The sequence below is a fragment of the Heterocephalus glaber genome, unplaced genomic scaffold, assembly GCF_053883595.1.
Source record: "Heterocephalus glaber isolate CG9 unplaced genomic scaffold, H.glaber_assembly_v1.0 deba00001673, whole genome shotgun sequence".
NCBI lineage: Eukaryota > Metazoa > Chordata > Mammalia > Rodentia > Bathyergidae > Heterocephalus > Heterocephalus glaber.
The window spans coordinates 13,286,452-13,304,642 of NW_028258410.1; the positions used below are offsets into that span (position 1 = coordinate 13,286,452).

Here is an 18,191-nt window from a genome sequence, read left to right on the forward strand (position 1 = left end):
TTGTCAAAGCGTGGGGAGGGAGCGGGTCATAGGACACAGGGCTGAGCGTCATTCTCTTAGGTCACCAATTCTGCACCCTGTCTGGGTGCCTAGGTGACTGTCCACAACTATGATGATCTCTTTAGAGGGACCGAGGTCCGAGAGGCTGATGGCAGAGGGAGAAGAAGGCTACCTTCCTTCCTCCCTCTGCAGGTCCCATCAGTGGGATGGTCACATTGTCCCTCGTCTGTGCCAAGACACAGCCACACAAAGCCATGGGCTCACTCCGTGGCCCGAGGACCCCCATGCTGAGGCGGCTACTTCTCTGCTCTCAACAGTTCCAGGCTGAGATGAACCTACAGGGACAGAGTTTTCTTCTTTTTGGTACCAGGGATTGAACTCGGGACCTTGCACTTGCGAGGCAGGTGGCAGAACCACTGAGCTAAATCCCTGGCCCCAGAGTTTTCTTCTTAAGAGAGGGTACAAGGGTGCATCCAACTCCCCAAGAAACAAAGGTCCTTTAAACTTGGCACGATGGCTCATGGCTGAGGCTGAAGCAAGTGTGAGCCCAGCCTGGGCAACTTAGCAAGATCCTGTCTCAAAATAAAAATTATTGGGAAAAAGAGTGGGGCGAGGGTGTAGGTTCCCAAATAGTCTCCTACATCAGTTGGAGGGATGAAAATTAGGACATTGCTGCTAGAGGGCAATTGGGCATGGGGTCTTCACAAACTTGCAAGGCTGCTGGTCCAGCAAGCCCAAGGCAGGGACTTTGTCTCAAGGAACGAGCCTGGGGTGGGGTGCAGCTCAGTGATACGGTGCTTGCCTAGCATGCGTGAGGGCCTGGGTTCCATCCCCTGAACAACCAAAAAGTTTTTTGAAAAAGAGAAGTGTTCTTACAAACACATGGTCAGCTTCAAGGATATTTGCACAGCATAATTACCAACAGTTTTACAGTGGAAATAAGCTAAGCAGCAAGAGGGTTTAGTTAGACACATTGCAACCTGGCCATCTGATGACTGAATAACATTCTCACCCAGGAGAATGCAAAATTGTATGCGGACAGAAAGGCATTCTGCAAAGTGGCAACCATCTCCAAAGGTCATATACGGTATATAACAGTATGATATAATATATCATACCATGATATAACAGTTTAAAATGAGAAAAGTATAGAGATGGAGAGCAGATGGGTGGTCGCCGGGAGGTAGGAGCAGTAGGAGGAGGCTGTGGTACAAAGGGTGGCGTGAACTTAGTGTGGACCACACACCTCTCTGGCGTCCCCGGAGCTCCTGTGTTGAAGGTGAGGAGCTGCAAGGGATGGTATTAAGGGGAAGGGCTGGGGAGGGGATGAGCCCAGGAGGGTGAAGGCCTCATGCAGGGACCCTACTCCCTTAGGAAGGGAAGAGATAAGAGGTGATTTTTCTTTTGTCACGTGACAACACAAGAAGATTACAGCCATCAGTGCATGGACTGGAATGGGTCCCACACCAGACTTTTTTCTTTCTTTTCTTTTTTTTTTTTTTTTTTTGAGATAGGGTCTTGTTGTGTACTTCAGGCTACCCTTGAACTCATTGTGTAGCCCAGGCTGACCTTGAACTCTGATGATCTTCTTGCCTCAGCCTCTCAAGTGCTTTGATTACAGGTGTGCACCACCCGGCCCAGCCTCATCCTGGGATTCTTGACCTCCAGAGGTGGGAGGAATAAAGGTTTGTTGTCCAAACCACCAGTCTGTGGGCTCCAGGTTATAGCAGCCTGGACGGGCTAGGAGGGAGTGGCTCTGTGTTGTGACTGTGTAGCACTGTGGTACCCTGTGCAGGGCAGAATGCACACAACAGTACAGATGGAACAGGCTGGAGGACCACGCCCATGTCCTGCAGGACGCTGCACTCAGGGCTGGGAAGCGCTGCCCCTTGGAGACAGGCAGGGTGCTGGGACTGCAGGTGTGTGCACCACACCCAGCTTCAAAAACATGTTTTTACCTAAAGAAAAAATGATGAAAGGAGTCATTCCTTTGCTGGGTCTCAGACTCAGCCCTGACACACTGTCCACCTCCTGATTCTCCATCTCCCTCCCTCACCCGGCCTCCCCACTGCCCACGCTCACCCCATTTCCTGTCTATACACCCACCCCTCTACCCAGCACCTTGCAGCTCCTGGTTTACCTTCTGCAGGAAACCACCTCAGCAGAGCCCGAGTGCCCTCCCACCCCATCAGGGACCCCATCAGCAACCCCTCCAGGTAGGGACTGGTGCTACCAGGGCTGAGTCCCTGGCCGGGCCTGTGGGGCAGAGGAACAAGCTGGATGGACTCCTGACACCCCAACCTGCCTGGCTGTGGGGCTATGGGCGAATGATGCCCTCCAGCCTGAACTCCTACCCGCAAACTTTCATGAAGATGACATGGCGTGCCGAATAATGGGGATTTTATGTTGTAATCGCTGTGGGGTTTGGAGGCAAGGTATATTAAGTGCCGGTGCAAATGGCTTACTTAGTAATTAGTTGTTTTCATTAATAATCAAGAATGATTTAAACAGCAAGCTGTGGTGTCGCGTGTGGGGACGCACCACCCAAATATCCCGGCCACAGCCCTGAGAGGGCCCCATGCCACTGCCAAGGACACCAGTGAGCTCAGCAAGCTCAGATGAGGAGGCGGAGGACAGGGAAGGATGAAGGGGAAGAAGGAGGAGGGGGAAGGGCTCCTGGACGTGTTTGTGTCAGGCTCCCTCTCCATACTCTCTTTTAATCTTCCTGAGAAGCTATGAGGGGGTGGCGTGCATCCCCAAATCACCTCCTGGTTCCCGAAGGCTGCTCACCTCCCATTCATCACATTCAACTTCCAACCATCATAACAGAAAAAAGCAGGAGAAATCATGCATGGTCCTCCTGCTCATTTCCCATTGGCTGAAGTTAGGCACTTGGTCTCTTGGGGCTGGGAGGGAGCCTGAGAAACACATTTTTATTCAAATGACCTTGCAACTAGCTAAAGAGTGAGAGTTCTTTTATTAAAAAGCAAAGTCTTTCCCTGAGTGGTGACACACACCTGTGATCCCAGGTACTGGGAGACTAAGACAGGAAGATTGCAAGTTCAAGGCCAGCACCGGCAATTTATCAAGAACCTGTCATTCATAGGTAGATAGACAGACAGACAGACAAGATGAGGGCCGGGGATTTAGCTCAGTGGTTCCGCCGCCTGCCTCGCCTCGAAAGGGCAAGTTCCTGAGTTCAATCCCGGGACCATAAAAAAAAGAAACAGACAAGATGTAAAAGTAGGGGGTGTAGCTCAGTGGCATAGTACTTGCCAGCATGCACAGGTCCTGGCTTCCACCCCCAGTACAGGGTGGTGGGCTCTCTGCAGACCCCATTAAGCCCTTGGAAATGGGGAATTATCCTGGGCTATCTGCCTGGAACCCAAATGCAGTCACACATATCCGACAAGAGAGACAGAGGGAGCTGAAGATGCAGCCCCGGGTTGGCCAGACGTCAAGGAGCCAGAAACTGATGTGGAGGAACAGAGCCTGGAGCCCTTGATTTCGTCCAGAGACAGGGGCTCTGGACTTCCGGCCTCCGGAACGGTGAGACAATAAATACATTGTGTTGGAGGCACCGAGTTAGTGAGCGTGTCACAGCGGGCCCGAAGGCGCATCCTGACCCTCCACCAACTCCGACCACCTGGCTTCGTCAGATCTGCAAAAGGGAACCCCCCGGAGGAAAAGCCGCGGCCCGACAGAGGCTCTGCGACCCTAAATACCCACCTGCCTTGGTGTCAGCAGTGCCACCCCCCACCCCACCCCACCCGCGCCAGCAAGGGAGAGCGCGGCACTTGTCCCGTGGTCACAGCCCAGCCCTGGGGCCACGGGATGCCGCATTCCGTCACGCAGCAGCCGCAATTTCCCCGGTGCAGGGCTGGGGTGAACACGGAGGGAGGAGGGCCTAATTAGGAGTGAGCTCACTGGGAGGGTTATTTATTCTACACCCCCATTCCCAGCTTCCCCGCGGTGCCCACGCCCGAGCCGCCGGGTGGCCCTGTAGTGTCCCTGGGGAGCTCTGCAGCCCCGAGGTTCGAGGTTCGGGGAGGCTGCTGCGGGCGGCGAGTGCAGACGGCTCCTTCTCCCGCGCGCATGCTCTCTATCACACCCCAAGCCTGGAAGCACTGTGCTTGCTGACGATGGTCCGTGAGCCACCCGGACCCAGGGCACTGCTCCCTCTGTCCCATCCTCTCCCCGCACCCGGTCCACCAAGCGTTGTTCAGCACCTCCCACTTCCTCCTTCTCCTCCATCCCCACCAGGCCCTGGCCTCCTGCCCCCTTCCTCGCTGCCTGGGGGAAAGCACATCCGGCCCTGCCATGAATTGGATAGCACCCCCCCCCCCAAATTTGTGCCCACTCAGAACCTCTGAATGTGACCTCATTTAGAAACAGGGTCTTGACAGATGTAATTAGTAGATGGGGTGTCTGCGGAGCCCTAAAACAAGTGACTGAGGTCCTGATAAGAAGACACACGCCAAAGAGGGTCACAAGAAGACAGCAAAAGAGACTAGAGTGACGCAGCTCCAAGCCAGGGCAGGCGGAGGGTCCACGGAGGCACCGGAAGCTGGATGAGACAGCAGGCTCCTCTGCGGGAGCTGCTGGGGGGGGGGGGCTGCCAAATCCTTGATTTCTGACTTCTGTGCCCCAGGACGTCTTGAGAGCAAAGTTCTGCTGTTTATGGCAGCCTCGGGGGGCACTTGTACAGCTCGGGCCTTGCTTCCCTCCACCCCACAGCTCGCCAGATGCTCAGGATACCACGGGAGCCCCTCTGGGGCCTCCATGCTCCTCCCTCTGCTCCAGCCCCTTCCAGTTCTTTGGTTCTTCTGAGTTCGCACCTTCCATAGAATTGCTGCTCCCTATGCCTCAAACTCTGCTCTGAAAGGAGGTCCTGGTGGCAGGGAAGGGCTGGGGACAAGGCGATAGTCCTCCTGCCTCCGTTTCCCCTTGGTTCAGAGCTGACTGGACCCTGCGGAGTGAGGAGAACCCTAAAAGGGGACTCAGCTCCCATGATTCCCTGTTTTTTCCAGAAGCTTCCATGTGTGTTCAGTGTCTGAATATCCAGCCCAGTGTCCTTCACTTCAAAACCGTGTACCTGAAACGCCAGCCATATATGAACTTTCTTAGTCTGTCTGTGTCAGCTCCAGCTCTGAACATGACCTGTTGGGAATGTTCCACCTGGCACCTGGACAAGCGAATTCTGTGACTTCCAAGCTGCCCAGCATCCACTCAGTTCCCCTGCTCCTGTGAAAGGCCCTTTGTAGCTCACAGGAAGTATCACAGAGACAATGGACGGTTAATTCACTCCTCTTCTGGGTTGGCTTCATACCAGGCAGGGGCACAAAGAGGAGGCTGGGCCTCCTGGGGAGAGGAAGGACAGGGCCGTTGGATCCAGGTCCCACTAGAATGTAGTAAACTCCATGGGCGCTGAGGGCCAGGCCAGGCCCTTTGCACCCAAAAGCCCAGCCCTGAGGTGCCCAGGGGATTATGGCGACTTCTCTTGTTCTATTCTGAGCATTCACTCCACTTTCTGTGTCCCTTGGTTTCCTTGATTTGTTGTACCCTGTTCCCAATTTCTCCCACTCAGCTCTCAGAGAACACAGCCTGACCCAGGCGGCCCTAGCTGGCTAGGTTCAGGGGATGAGTTCACCCACGAAGAGCCAAGATCTCTCAGGGACCCGGCTCAGGCCCGGGGGAGCAGCCAGTTCTCCCCGTGCTGAAATCAGGGGGCCCCTGCTGCCATGGAGCTGCCGGCATCCTCTCCCTAGACTGAAAGAGAGGGCGCTAGAAGGGGAAGAGAACCTTGGTCCTTTTTGAACTGCTACAGCCTGGATCCAACTTTCCCTGGAGGCAGAAGCGATTGCTTCCTGGGTTACTGTTCTGTTACTTACCTCCTTTTTTAAAAAAAAAAAATTAGATTTATGCCACATGAATGAAGAAATGAATGAACAACTGAGTATCCATCTGAGCCAGTGAGTGTTTTCAGCATTGGCCCACAGACCCCAGGATGGTGCTCTGCACATGGCTGGAGGAGCCTCGGCCCTTAGTGGGTCGCAGTCTGTTGGGACCCAGATGTCCACAGAGGCCTCGGCACCTGAGATGCCCACAACCCCCCATTCTCTCCATCTTGTGAAAGGCCAAAGTTCTCCCCAAGATGACTGTGAATTCTAACAGGTGGCCTTGAAGTCCCCTCCGGTCTGAGGTCCTTCCTCAAGCCATGGGGCAGGTGGGAGCCCTTGCCCGCTCTGTGTGCCCCCAGATATGGAAAGCAGCCCCTCCTCGATTTCCACCTGCCACCCCTTTCCCTGATCTCCTTGACTCTCTCAGAGAGCGGAGTGAGCGGGACAGGCGGCCTAGACGTGGCTTCCGGCTCAGCCTGAGCACTTCCGGCAGGACAGCAGATGCCTCGGCTCTGGAGGGACGCAGGGCCACCCCAGCCTCCTCCCCACGGCACCCTCGCCAGATCTTCACACAAACAAGCGCCTCCTGACGGGACCAGATCAGTGGCCACGTCACAGTGTCAAATGCATCTTCACAAACCTGATGGGGCCAGAGCAGCCCACGGGACTTGGTGCTGTCTGTCCACTGCCTGAGTGTCCAACTGGGGCCGTGGTCGCAGGGAGCCTGCACCTCGGCCAGTGTGGCAGGGGATCCGACCCCTGCCAGCCTTATTTTAATTCACTGCAATGTTGCTGCCTGACCATGGCTCCTGGCTGCCAAACTGGGCAGCCCCCTCCCAAAGAACCGGGCATTGATCTGAACTAAGGCTGGGTCTGGTCCTGCAGTGAGGAAGCTGGCGGGTTGGAGAGGGAGGGCTCGCCCTGTCTCCCCAGACCCCTTTGTGGCGGGCAGAGGGGTGCCCCATCTTGGGGCTCATCCCTCGGGTCCCCCCAGCTCTCCCTGTGTTCCTGGTGGAGTCCTGCCCCATGGGGTCCTTTGGGAGTCTCCCCCACCCAGCGCTGTGGACCTGGATGACCCCAGTCACCCTCCAGGGCCCAGCTAGCTCCTTGCTCCAGAGTCCTGGCCCCAGCTCCCAGCCCAGCCCAGGGCTCACCACCCTCTCCTTTGTAACCATGCAACCAGCCGTGACGAGGAATGTTTGAGCTCCCTGTACGGTGGCCTTCTCCTCTGCCTCCCTCAAGGGCAGGCACGTGTCTGCCTGAGCCATCAGTGTCCTCCACACACAGCTCAGAGCTGGGTGCACATGAATGAATCTGTCAAACAAGCTAGAGAGTGGGCAGCCAGGCAGGGTGGCACACACTTTGAGAGGCTGAGGCAGGAGGATTGCAACTTTGAGCCCACCCTGGGCAACTTAATGACTTAGCAAGAACTTTTCTCACAAAATAAAAAGGGCTGGGGATGTAGCTCAGTGCAAAGGCCCTGGGTTCAATCCTCGTACTACAAAATACTAAATAATAGTAATAAAGAGTGGAAACATTATCATACCTGTGACCCCAGCTACTTGAGAAACTGAGTCAGGAGGGTCACAAGTTCAAGGCCATGGTGGATATGGCCTGTGATCCTAGCACCCAGGAGACTGAGGCAGGAGGATCGCTGTGAGTTCAAGGCCATGGTGGGCAACTTAGTGTCTCAACACAAAGGGCTGAGAGGCAGCTCAGTGATGGAGTGCTTGCCTGGCATGCTTGAGGCTTGGGTTCTGTCCCCAGGGTAGGGCTGGGGACACAGAAATGTCAAGTGTTCAATTTTCTAAAACCCTTGAGGACAATGGTGGCGAACCTAAGGCACACGTGCCACAGAGAGCTGTTTGTATCCTCAAAAGCTCTAAAAGGTTCGCCATCACTGCCCTAGATCATGAGAGGGCAACATTTTTCCTTACAGTGCCAGCTGGTAAAATGTGAGGCTTTGTGAATGCTGTAACCTCTGTCTCTGTCATCACTACTGGACTATGTGTTATAGGCCAAAGCAGCCAGAAGCAACATGTACTAAATGAACAGACCTAGCTGTGTTTCAATAAAACTTTATAATGCAGGTGGTAGGTGCAGGCAGCAACTTGCCAGCCTCTGTCCTGACGTGAGTGGGAGATATCAAATAGAGGTGGGGGTGATGACAGAGACCTGGAAGGTACAGTGCCCTGGGGAGGATAGCCAGGCAGCTCCTCTGGCTTCCAGTCCCACAGCCCTGCTACCAACGGGGCACAAGGGGAACCCTCCTGCGGTGCAGATTTTGAGAGGTGCTGTGCACCCCACAGAAGGGAGAAGAGAAACCCAGGTCCCCAGGTTTCCAACTCTGGCCAGGGCACAGAACCAACCCCCGGAGCTGGGAATTGGTGCTCACAATGGGAGCCATTGACAGAGAACAAGGGTGCGTTGAGAGCTGGCGCCTTTGTCTTCGCAGGGCGCCAAGGGGATGTGGTGAGCGGGGCCCGCCTCACATCCTGCGCCCACTGCGGACCTGGCACGGGGGCTTCCTGTTCCCCAGGGAGCCCGGCTACCCTGGTGCAGAGCCCTCGGGACTCTGTCCCCACTCTGTCCCCACGCTGCCAGCCACACCTGTGCCCAGGGTGAGGCCACAGGTTGCCCTCTGCTACCCACAAGGGAGACATCAGGTTTTTAAAAATGCTTCCTAGGAACGAGCGCGCTTGGCAGCGGTGGGTTTAACGGGCCCATTCGGCTGGGTGCTGGGCTAAGGTGCTCTGTGTGAAGGTGGCCTTTGCTCCTCCACGGTTCCTGCTATGGCCCCAAGCATCTGTGACCTGAGAAGGGGAGCATTGGAGACCCCGGTACCAGTTCCTCTGCTGTCCTCCAGCTCAGCCCAGCCACACCACCTCGCCATGGTCAACCGCTGCACAGGGGAGGCCTTGGCAATCCAGGGGCAAGAACAAGGCCTGGGGCAGGGCTTCCACAAGAGGCAAAGGCTCCTGCCCATGCAGGGCACAGGCTGGCAGGTATCACTCACCCTCCAGAACCTTGGCATAGCCAGGCGTGGTGGTGCATACCTGTAATCCCAGCACATGGGAGGCTGAGGCAGGAGGACCCTGGTGATTTGAGGTGGTTTCCACAGGTAACCTTCTAGGCCTCCACCCAGGACCAGGAAAGTGCAAATGACTTTGCCAAGGTCACATGACCCCCAGGACCAGGCGTGTGATCCAAACCTAGAGTTGGCCCCAAAATCTGTGCTTTTCAAAAAATTTCGAATTTTTTCAAAATTGGTTCATGACCAATTTTCTTTCTTTTTTTTTTTTTTTTGCAGTACCGGGGATCGAACTCAGGACCTTGCGCTTTCGAGGCAGGCAGCAGCACCACTGAGCTAAATCCCCACATGACCAATTTTCTATTAGTCCACAGTAAGATGAAAACATAAGAACAAAAAGTTTGACTGTTTCAATAGATAAACCATATTCAAACAAGGTTCACTGTAATTGTGAGATTGCCTACCTGCTTTCTAGTGTTCAAATGTCTCTTCCAGTGACTGGACTCTGAAAAATTCGAAACAACCTCCCCAACAACTTGGACCAAATGCTGGGGCGAAAACGTCATGACCTACAGCAGGGCACCACTTCTGCTCCTGCCCCACCAATGCTGAGACTTGGAGTGGAAAGGAAGCCTTTGCTCTCAGCTCCAGCTGCCTCCCCTGGAGCTGCTCTCTCCCAGGGACATCTGTCACCTTCACACTGTGTCTGTCACCAGGAGCAGTTGCTGAATCCGCTCCCCAGGGAGTGAGCTGCTGCCGGTTCATTGCCAACTCGGGTGTCTGGGGACTGGGGGCACTGCTGAGCTGCCCTCTTCTTTCCCAGAATCCCCCCAGCTTTTCAGAGTTGCCCTGGGGATGACGAGGTGAATCTGTAAAGACTCAGCCCAGCTCCTACACAGCAGAAGGCAGGTGAGTGCTCATTTTCTCCCCGACCAAGTCAGGTCCTCAGGCTCCTCTTCATCAAAGAAACCTCGCATGTTAAATGAGGATCTGTTTTTAGTCTCCTCTAACAGAGAATTCTTAAAAACAAAGATTTAATCAAGGGACCAGGGATTTAGCTCAGTGGGTTCGCCTGCTGCGCAAACACAAGGTTCTGAGTTCGATCCCCCATCCAAAAAAAAAAGGATTTAATCAAAACCACAATGAAGGCCTGGTGTGGTGGCACATGCCTGTAATCAGCACCCTAGGAGGCTGAGGCAGGAGGATCACAAGTTCAGGCCCCGGGGCAATGTAGCAAGACCCTGACTCAAAATTTTAAAAAGGGCTGGGGATGTTGCTCAGTGTGAGCCCTGGGTTCAACCTCCAGTACTGGGGCTGGGGGTGTCCCCGAGGGAAGGCAGAAAGAGGCCTGACGTCCAGCCATGAGGACGGGCCGGGAGTGACGGAACGCGCCCGCGCTGTAGGGTGGACGCGGACACTGTGCAGACGCGAGGCCTGCTGGTCAGCACCCGCCCGTGACACGCAAGTGCACTTGAGACCCCGCCCATCTGCGATCCCAGAGGTGGGCATCGGCCCACCAAGCGGGGTAAACAAGGGAATCCATGAGAAGCCAACGATCTCCAGGGAGGCCAGGACCCCGAGGACCAGGTTCCGGGGGCCCTGGAGGCCGCTCTGGGTGGGGTCAACTGGAGACAGGAGGAGAATTGTTGCGGGTGCTCAAGGTTTCCTTTTGGAAAACGGCTCCCTTCTTAGGCAGCTTTGCTCCACCTCCCAAGGCAGGGGTCCCGTGACCTCGTGTGGCCAATCACTGCTCTGCTCGGGGCTAGAGCGTCACTTTGGTGACGGGCCACGCCCGCCCGTGGGTAGAATTCTTGCGGGGGAGAAGCTCCTTCCCACTAATTTCTAGGGTCTCCATGAGACCGGGCATCAAGGACAGCCAGCCTGAAGGTGAAGCCCCGAGGACAGCCAGAAAGCTGGAAGCGCCTGGGACTGTCACACCCGGGCCAGGAGGTCCGCCCGGCGCCCTCGCGCTTTGGACCGGGCTAACCGAGGCCTGGCAACCGAGGCCAGCCCAGTTCTGCACTCTGCTGAGGACTTCTCAGACTCCGCCCCAAGGCTCTGTGGACTGCAAGTGAAGTGACCACAGTGTCCTGGCCGGTAGGGTGACACAGAAGGAAAAAGCCCTTCTGTTAACTCATCTAGGTAATAAAAAGGATCCAAATCAGAAGAGGATCAGTCCTGCCTCCTTCAGCGTAAGGGAAAGAAATCTGACTAGACAGTGCTTAAGAAACGAGGGATCTCAGTGGGCTTCCCAACCCACATCAGCTTCAGGAATGGCTGCATCCAGGCTCTCAAAGACGCCCTCAGAGGGGCCGGGGATTTAGCTCAGTGGTTTCGGTGCCTGCTGTGCAAGCTCAAGGACCCCAGTTCGATCGCCGGTACAAAAAAAAAAGAAGATGTCCTCAGAAATCTCTCTTTCTGCCTCTCCCTCCTGCCCTTTTTCTTCTTTATTCTCTTGCTCTGGTTCACATTCTCATATTCTCCTTCTCTCTCCATCCATCCATTCACATACACATTTCACTGATTCTTAAACATACATTTTTTTTCACGGATTAATGTCTCTGAAATCAGATTTTTTTTCTTTTTTTGGAGACTGGATCTCTCACTGTAATTCAGGCAATCCTCCTGCCTCAGCCTCCCAAATGCAGGGATTACAAGGACGTGCCACCACGCCTAGTTGAAAAGAGAATGTGACTTACAACCAAAGGGATGTCCTTGCTTCACCAGCTGATGTTTTTCCTTTCTTATTATTATGTTAGTCAGGGTTCTCCTCTGAAACAGAACCAACAGGGTTACAGGAATGGCTCACACAATTATAGAAGCCAAGAGGCTCCCTGATCTGCTGTCTGTGAGCTGGAGAATAGGGAAGCCAGCGGGGCAGTGCAGTCTAAATCCAGAGGCCTGAGACCCGGGAGCTCTGAGGTCAGGATGGACATCTCAGCTCAAGGACAGACAGGGAAGATGGGTGTGGTTGTGCATGAACGGAATCCAGCACTCGGGAGCCTGAGGCAGGAGGACCACAAGTTCAGGCAATTTAGTGACACCCTGCCTCAAAATGAAAATAAAAAGGTATTTAGTTCAGTGGTTCCGCCGTTTGCCTCACAAACTCAAGGTCCTGAGTTTGATCCCCAGTACCAAAAAAAAATTAAAAAGGCTCATGTACCTCAATGGTGTAGCACCCCTAGGGTCCATTCCCAGGACTACAAAAAAAGGAGAAAAGGAGAAGAGGAAGAAGGAGAGAAAAGGGGAGGAGAGAAGAAGAGTTTGCTGTCCTCCAGAGCTTTGTTCCCCACGGGCCCTCAGCTGATTGGATGGGCCACCGGTGTCACACAGGGTCTCAGGGGCTCTGATTCAGAGGCTGAACTGCGCTGTCTCAGATGAACCAGAAGGATGTTCCCCAGCCGAGTGGGCAGCCTCCCCTCTCCCAGCCAGGGAAGCTGGCACACAAAATGAACCATCGCAGTTGCACAAAAAGCAACGAACCACACATCCGACAATCACAATGACTCACAGGGCTCCCCCATATCCACAGGGTGTGCGCCAAGCGCCCCGGTGGCCACCTGAAACCCTGGTCAGCACCAGATCCTGTGTCATGTTTTTCCTATATCTGCACACTTATGGCGAAGTTAAATGCATAAATTATGCACATTAAGAGACCCACAGCAAAACTCATAACAAAACAGAACACTTACAGCAACATACTGTAATAATGTGAACGTGCTCCTTCTCTCTCTCAGAATATCTCCTGGATCTTCACTGTCTCACTGGATGGAAGCATTTCCAGCTTCTCTCTACACACTCCTGGGCCACAAGCTCAGCTCTTGTACCCTGAAGCCGATGTGAAGTAAAACAAGGGTGAGCTGAACGCAAGCAGCTGTGGACCGGGTCGACCGCTCTGGTGGCCGCTGATGACCAGCGGGTAGTGTTGATGGTGTGGATCCACTGGACAAAGGGACAGTTCATGTCCCAGGCAGGATGGAGCAGGTGGCTTAGATTTCATCACTAGACTCAGAACGGCCTTCAATTCCAAACTGAGGGATTGTTGGTTTCTGGAATTTCCCATTATTATTTTCCGGCCATGCCTGACCACAGGCCACTTAAACCTTGGAAACCAAAACCACAGGTAAGGGGGGCCGGGCTTCTCCTCAGCCGCCACACCTCTGCGGCTCTGGCATCGGCCGCTGACAGAGGGTTCCTGGCTGGCACATCCCAGAGGAACGGGACGGGACTTCTCCAAGCCCGTGCAGGACTCAACGTGGAAAGGTTCTGAGCGACCCGTCACTGCCACGTGACCGTCCCTGTGCCCTCCAGGACTGGCCCACGTGCCCACCTGCAGCCAGGCCTGGGCTTCTCTCCTGGCAGCCGCTCTGAGTGCAGGAGGCCAGCAAGGGGCGGGAGCGACGTCACCTCAAAGGGCTCCAGAGCTAGAGCGGAGGGCGGAATCGAGGGAGGAAAGCAGAGCCCACCTTCCATGCCTCCAAGGAACAGAAGCCTCCAGAGCTCTTCCAGCCTCCCCGTGGCCTCTAATAGCCGCCAGGGAAAAGGGAGGCTTGCTCTGCTCACGTGTTTGCTCTCCAGAAGAGCTCATTGGTGCCCACCCTCCAGCCTGGCATGGGGCCTCTGCCCTGCCTGGCAGCCTGAGACGAGAGGCGACAGCCAGCTCGGCCAGCCTGACCCACATGCCTGGGCCCAGCCGGAGCCGCAGCTGCGCCACTGCCAGTGCACGAGGCAGGGCACGCTGGTGCCAGGAGCGTGTCCAAACCTGTGCGCTCACCCAGTACCCTTCCGCCTCCACCGCCCTGGCCACAGCCCCCCCCACCTCGAAGGCTGACCTCACTGTCTCCTCCCCACTCGCTCCATGGGCTCCCAACCCTACAAAGGGGACAGTGAGGACAGCCTGGCCTGGGGGTCAACACTGCTGATTCCAGGTACAGAACACAAGGCCCAGAGAGAGACACCCAAGGCCACGGACAGTCACAGCGGCCATGAGGTAAAACAAGGGTGAGCCATGACCAGCAGGTGGACACGCCTGAGAAAAGGGACAGTTCACGTCCCAGGATGGAGCGGAGCGGCCGACAGACACTGACTCCAGGTCGAGATCTCTCAGCAGAAAAGTGCCCAGACTCCCTGAGATAGCGGGGCAGCCGGGTGTGGCTATGCATGCCTGTAATCCCAGCATTTAGGAGGCTGAGGCAGGAGTATCCCTGCAAGTTCAAGGGAGAGTCTGTGTCTCAAACAAACAAGATAAAAAAATAAAAAACAAACAAGAGCAAGCATTCTAATAGCTCAACGCTCCATTTTGCTCAAAGAAAGCTCAGCAAAGTTGGGCAGCAGCACAGAGCACACTGTGTGGCTTCAGATCCCCCCCCCCCAGATTGATCCCCGCATTCCGCCTGCTGAGGGCAAGGACTGCGCAGCTCCTCTAGTAAACCAGCCAGAGCCCCGCCTCCCCCGCTGCGGCCCCTTCCCTGGAGGGCAATTTGCATGCAGCGGGTGGGAAACGGCTCCTGCCTTGACTGGAGACCGGACGACGCCGGACGCTGGCTCAACGCTCCTAGGAGACAGCTGAAACCTCGCGGGGCGCCCACTCTGCCCCCGCCCCCCGCCCCGAGGACGCGCCCCAACTCACCTCCCTGCGTGAGCCTGGGGTTCAGAGCCAGGCTCCCAGACCCGGCTGCAGGGAGGCGCAGCTGGGAGCTCTGTACCCGAGCCTGGGGATCTCCGCCCTCCAGTCTGACCTCTGATCCAGTGGCCACCCGGGGCTGACCTCTGACCCACAGTACCAGCTACTGGCGGCTCCTGCCTCCCCCACTTCCGGGACGAGCTGGAGTAGAAGAAGCAGTGGGCCGCCTTGGAATTCGGGCCGCCTCAGATGGGGAGGCAGCGAGTCACTCATTCCCCGGAGTCTCCACTCAGGGCCGCTTTAACTCCAGGGCCGGGACTCACCTGCCTCCTCTGCCTGCCCTGCCCTCCACGGCTCCACCTCCAGCTGCTCCCTGAGCCCCAGCACCTTGGGCTCCCGAAGGCCCCGGGGCTCCAGCCGGAGCCTCCTAAGGTGCAGGGCGCTCTTCTCCCCACAGGCACCGCAGGCCCTGACCTCCCCCTGGCTGACACCCCAGGGGCGATTTCACCCCAGCTCCTGGTGCCGGTCGGGGAAGTCAGGCTCCGAAGGGTAGGGTCTCTCTGTCCACTGTCTCCCACCAGGCCCAGCAGCTACTAGGTGCTCAGTAAAGACCACGGCCTCCACTGGCACCGGCACCCCCCTCACCAGTCTTCCGTAATGTGCAGGAGCCAGACAGGAAGGGTGGTGGAGGAGAACCCTCTCCCAGAGCCATGCTGCAGCTTTGGAGAGAGCCTAGAGTTTGCATGGAGCTTTAGGATTTGTGCCTGGAGCAAATCCCTAACCCCCAGAATCTGGGGCACCTATGTCCCCATCTGTAATAGAGAAGGCAGAGTCCAGCCCGAGAAGGGCAACGGGAGGACTAAACCAGTGAAGGAGTCTAGAACAAGTCTTTATGTTCTCTATTTTTTTTGAGACAGGGTCTTACCATGTAGTTCAGGCTGGCCTTGAACTCGGGGATCCTTCAGCCTCATCCTCTCAAGTGCTGGGACTACAGGCGTGTGCCACCAGCCTGACTTTCCCAGATCTTAATCACTGGAGCCCTAGCCAGTAGTACTGACTCTCGCCTGTAATACCAGCACTCTGGGAGGCTGAGGCAGAAGGATGGGAAAGTTTGGCCCAGCCTGGACAAGTTAGAGACTCAGAGAGACTCTGTCTCTAAACAGAAAAATAAGTTGTTTCTTTTTTATTAATGTGTTTGTATAGACATGGTGGTTACATTCATCTTGGGGAATTGGATCAGTACATACACAGTACACATGCAGTTGTAGCTTAGCGTGAAGGCCCAAGCCCCAAGTACCAATAAACAAACAAACAAACAAACTAAAGATCAGTCGGGTGTGGCGGCCCACGACTGTAACCCCAGTAGGCAGTAGGCGGGAGGCTGAGGCTGGAGATCGTGAGTTCAAGGCCAGCCTGAGCAGCTTGTATGACCAGCTCAAAAAACAAATGCCCACTGGGCTCCCTGGAGCTGCAGTGTCTGGTGGTTTTGGGCCTATGCTCTCAGCACTGGCCTGGGTTGTAGCGCCCTTAAATCGCCCATCTCAGGACAGTGAGAACAGAGCCTCCTGGGAGGGCACTTTGGGAGTCTTTTATGATCCCCTGATGGGGCTCGGCAGACTTTTTCTGAAAAGGGCAGATACTACTCATCCTAGGCATGAAACCATACTGGTGCCGCTATCTACACTGTCCCTGCAGCATAGAACCAGCCATGGACCAAATGTAAACAAGCAGCATGGCACTGTTCTAATAAAACTTTATTTCCAAAAGCAGGCGGCCCGGACTTTGGAGTTCTCCAACACTGCCGTAGACGAGCCAAGACAAGCTGAAGACGAGCTGAAACAAGCTGAAGACGTCCTGCCGCCACTCCTGGTCACTCCTGCCTGCTCCCTCGGGTCCAGCGTCTTAGCACATTGAGAAAGAAGTGGAGCCGGGCACCTGCAGCCCCAGCCAACCAGAAACTGGAGCTCAAAACCAGCCTGGGCAATATACGGAGACCTAGCTGGAAAAGGAAAACGAACTGGGGTGCAAAGGTTCCAGCCAGCCATCTGTCAGTGGGGTGACCAGGGCCCGTGAACCCCCACCGGCGGGGGACAGTCCCTGTCCATACTGTTTTCCACCATCATTAGCGTGTTCAGGGTGAGTCTCAGAGATGCCTGGTGCCAGTGAATGACAAATTAATAGACCATATGCCTCAAACCCCTATTTACACTTTTTAAATTCTTTTACTAGTGCATATTGGTCATACAGAATATAGGTGTCATTTTGGCCAATTCGTACATGCACGTAACTTACTTAGGTCATTTTTGCCCCCCTTGACCCCCCTTGCCCCACCCTCCCACCAGTTTCAGGTTTTGGGGGTGGCTTCAGTGCATGTTTTGAATCCAAATATTCAAATATTCAGTGCGTACTTTGATCACCTCCATGTCGCCTGCCCCTTACCCATCCTTCCATCCTCCGCCCCTCATTCCCTTCCTCTTATCTAATGATAAGAATGTCCCTTTTACTTTCGTACTTCTTTTTTTCAGATTCTTCAGAGTCCACATATTTAGGGAGTCTTTCAAATGTTTGTGCTTCCAAAATGACGTCATCATCCTTTCCGAACAACTGATGAAATTATCAATGTTAGCACTCGGAACTTACAAAACTAAACTAGTTACAAAAGAAGAAGGAAAAGTCCTGATGGCAGGCCTAGAGGAAATGCTCAGCAGCTGTGGGACAAGTGAACCCAGCGAAGGTCCATGCTTCTCCAGCGCTTGGGCCAGCTGTTAATCCGACCACTGTGCTGCCCGGGGCTTCTGGACGCAGGAGAGACGAAAAGGATCCTGAGCCCTTCCTGGCATGGTGAAGCCAGGGCAGAGGGCACTGCTGAGGCCACACAGTGAGCGTGGACCGTGGAGCCCACTTTGGAGACGGAGCCAGCTGGCTCCATCCGCTGCCAGCAGAGAAGCGAGTGCAGTCGGCCCCCGGCCAGCTCCAGGCTCCAGGCACGAGGAGGCCACAGCTGCCAGGGTCACTTGGCAGAGACCCTGGGACCATGGCTGCCCCAGGGGCAGCCTCTCCATCCAAGCTGCCCGGGCTCAGCCTGGTGAGGGCACAGGCAGACACATCCTGCTGGGGGCTTCGGTTTTTCTTGGAAGACAAGCTCAGATTTAAGGGAAGGAAACGGTTTCCCAGCAGCTCAGGGACACAGGGGCTCTGGGTGGGAAGACTGCACCCCAGCCTGGGGACGCTCAGAGGAGAAGCAGACTGGTACTTGCTTTGCTTCGCTGCTACTCTCTGCTCTTCGCATTGTCCCTGCACCCGTGAGCTCCTTTGTCGTTGAAAGGTGAGAGGGGTGTGACTGACATCCCAGGGTACGTACCAGACCATCTACTCAGGGACCTCTCTGCAGGAGTCAGGGACCAAACCATTTCAAGGAGGGTGGAGCCAGGGTTAGCACCCCAGGACTTTTCTCTCGAACCTCTCAGTTTCTCCTGATTTGCACCCCAGATCTCACCAACAAAAACTGGCAATATTGAGGACATGCTTGCACTAAGAAAGAAGATGTTACTTATCAGAAAATTAAAGGTTGATGTGTATCTTGCATTTCACCGGGGAGAATCCTCCATAGTGGAGCCCTGACTGTCAGCTTTCTGGA

General features: G+C 55.2%; 1 long non-coding RNA gene across 1 annotated transcript; it reads right to left on the bottom strand.

The window, feature by feature from the left end:
* Positions 1-4,370: 4,370 nt before the first annotated feature.
* Positions 4,371-14,808, bottom strand: LOC110348289 (uncharacterized). The gene is made up of 3 exons (XR_002393402.2): positions 14,561-14,808; positions 12,624-13,034; positions 4,371-11,703 (listed from the first exon to the last, which is right to left on the bottom strand). It is a non-coding gene; the product is annotated as an uncharacterized LOC110348289 (long non-coding RNA).
* Between the last annotated feature and the right edge of the window lie 3,383 nt (positions 14,809-18,191).